This window comes from Belonocnema kinseyi, chromosome 6 (assembly GCF_010883055.1).
Source record: "Belonocnema kinseyi isolate 2016_QV_RU_SX_M_011 chromosome 6, B_treatae_v1, whole genome shotgun sequence".
Classification (NCBI taxonomy): domain Eukaryota; kingdom Metazoa; phylum Arthropoda; class Insecta; order Hymenoptera; family Cynipidae; genus Belonocnema; species Belonocnema kinseyi.
Genome location: NC_046662.1, coordinates 81,618,293 through 81,621,725, shown reverse-complemented (window position 1 = coordinate 81,621,725; position 3,433 = coordinate 81,618,293).

The window sequence follows — 3,433 nt, the reverse complement described above, 5'->3', positions numbered from 1 at the left end:
AAAAATGACGGAAATACTATTAATTACTAATTTTGTGAATAAAATCTTTTTATATGTACGTATTTTGTTGAATAAATTGAATTCTTTCGGAAAAATTGAATTGTTTTTTTAGTGGCCCTAATAATTTGGGACACCGATTTTTTCGAAAAAATGTCCAAATAAATGAACGAATGGAATTGCGAGCTCTATATTTTAGGAAAAAATCGTTAACTCGACTCATTTATTCACTCAAAAAATTTGGTGCAGTTTGTTCCAATAGAAAAAAAATTATCCGTAAAAAATGGGGTGGCCCTATAAATATGGGACACACTGTACATGTTCCTTAAAAAATAAAATTCTCATTGTTATAGGTATGCTCTTTTGTTGGTAGAGGTAGAAATATAAAAAAAATTAAGAATTTCCATTTTTTTAGATTGCTAGGCTGATATCTTTACTTTTAGTATGATAGTCATTGAAGATGGTTAAAATTGAAGATCTTGGCCCATAGATGTTCCTTAAAAAATAAAATCCTCATTGTTATAGAGATGCCTTTTTGTTGTCAGGAGTCGAAATAAAGGAAAAATTAAGAGTTTTCATTTTTTTAGATTGCTATTCTGGAATCTTTTCTTTGAGTATGATAATCTTCGAAGATGGCTGAAATTGAAGGTCTTGACATGTAGACATTCAGTAATAAATTACATTCTCTATGTATAGTGACATTTTTTTTGGTTACCAGCGGTTGCAGAATGAGAAAAATGGAGAAATTTCGTTTTTTAGACGACTATGCTAGAAGATTTTCTATTAGTCCATTTTTTCGGGAGTGGCTCATATGGAAGGTCTGGACTTTTAGATGTGCATTAAAAAATAAACTTTTCTATGATACATTGACGTTGCTTTATTATCAGAAATTGACCAATAAGAGAAATTAAGAAATTTTGTTTGGCAGACCACATCGTGGAAGCTTTTCTATCAGTCAAATTTTTTCGAAGATGGCTCAAGTTGAAGGTCTTGACATTTCGATAAAATTAAAAAATTAAATATGTCATATCATACTGATTTTCTTTTCGCTATCATTAATTAATAAGATTATTGAATAAAAAAAATGAGTAAAATTCATTTTTTAGACTCTGCTGGAATCTTTTCTTTTAGTTCGAGTGTCTTTGAAGATATCTAAAATTGAAGCTCTTGACATCTGGATGTGCATTAAGAAATTAAATTTGCTGTGTTATTTCTATTGTTTTTTGCTAACAGTTGTTACAAATGCGAAAATTAAGTTTTTTAGACTATTATGCGGGAAGCTTTTCTTTAAGTTTTATTTTCATGAGGTTTTGTCATCAAACACATAAATATATCTATTATACATTCCTTTAATAATTCCTTCTTTTAGTTTCACAATTATGACGAAAAATAAGTTTAAAGTTTAAAAGGAAAGATCTTATTTAAAAGAATGAGATTTTACAGAATGCTTTTATAAAGAGTTAAAATTATTATTCAGTTTAAAGCAGAAAATTATGTATTTTAATCAACATCCAACAGATGGCGGCTCCCGATTCACCTCTAATCCTTTTCCAAAATTACAGTATTGAACTTTGTACCGGGAGAATGACGATAAAAATAATTATTTTACTGATGCTGTATCATCATTTTTATATGCACACATTTTTACTTGAAAGTGGAAACTCTAGTTTAAATAAAAGGTTAATTAGAGATATGTGCACTTTTCTTATCAAGCAACATTCATCAGTTTTTTAAAGCTACTAACAATACCACAGCACAATCCTTAAATAAGAATTACTTGCTCAATAAATAAAGTGTTCATCGAAGTCCACCAATTAAATCACAAACTTTCTCAAAAATATAACAAAGTTTCCCATAAAGCATAAAATATTATCCAATAAAATCACGCAGCTGTTTCTGCAGTCATGAAAAGTAAAGTAAATCGAGCATCTTCTTTAGCTACCCATACATAAAAATCCAGCATTTTATGTGACCTAAATGACGAAACAATATTAATCGTTCGTTACTTTCATCAATCAGGCAGATACTTTTTTCACGTAAAAGTTGCCCGCTTCATAACGAATGGATCGTTCTTTTTATAATGGCTTAATTTGACGTTAATATCTTCAGAACGCTCTTGAGTGCTCATACTCATGGAATAGCGCTCTTTTCAACGCTACACATGTGGCAATGCTTTAAGATGGCGTCTCTGGTGGTCCAATATAGTACAAATTCATCCGCGTCAACATTAAAGGGCAAGGGGCTGTACAAAGCATCGAGTTTACGATTAAAATTACGATACTTTTATGTTCGCTGTTAACTGAAACTTAATGTGCCGTCAAATCTATCCTTTTCTTTCATTTCTTTCATTTCTTCATTCTCTTCTCCCTATTTTTTTTTCCTTTTCATTCGTATGGTAGTTGTGCGTAATTTGCGTGGTAGGCGTTTCCTGCCTCTTTACCAACGCGAGATGCGTAAATGGTCATCAAGAAAGACCTGCAAGCCCTCTTAACTTGATGATCATATTTTACGATCGTCAAGAATCGGCGATTCGAAGAAATCGACTTCCATAAGCTGATTTCGATTAACTTAAGTCGCAGCTTAAGAAATTTTTTCGTCAGGCCAACCCACCAAGTCATAAAATTCTATCATCCTCGACAAATTGTAGATTTACATTTTTTATCAGTAAAATTTTATCGGTAAAATCGGATTGAAGCCGTTCACTCTGTGCTTTGAGCCTCAAGGTATAATGTCGATTTTTAGAAATATATTTTTACTTTCCCCATATTTAAGTCTGGAAAAAATTGGATTAACAGAATATTTTCTGTTTCGGGTTTATTGATGACCCAATCTTGTGGTACATGTCTTCAGTTATTATTTAAAAGTAGAATGCATTAATTTTTTTTTTTTAATTAACAGTTTTTCCAGAATTTAAAAACTGATTAACGGGTACGCAACTAAAGAAATATTATAGGAAATTCACTATATGCACATTGCACATAATGATTTTCCTGTAATGAATTTCTTACAATATTTTCGCGATTCTAGAAAGATGACTGTAAAAAACTCAAAATAGAAATAAATAATATTAAAATATTAAAAGAAGTATCGCAGAAAATAGAAAAATTGCCAACGAATATCATAAGATTTAAGGGACTTTATGGGAATAAGTTCCACTTAATTTAAGTTATCCAGAGCTTTAAAATAAAATATTTCTACGTCTTTTAATGAATATTTAAGATTTCCCAAGAAAAGATTTTAAATGAATTTGGTAGGATTCCCAAAGATTTCAAGGAATTTCTAGACAAAATTGGTAAAAAAATAAATAAAATGATATTTTAAGTGATTCCTTTAAATTTTGAAGATTTTAAAGTGTTTCTAGAAAAATGATAACATTTTGAGAATTTGAATTAATTTTTAAAGATTTCGAAGATTTCTAAGTATTATAACGGTTTCT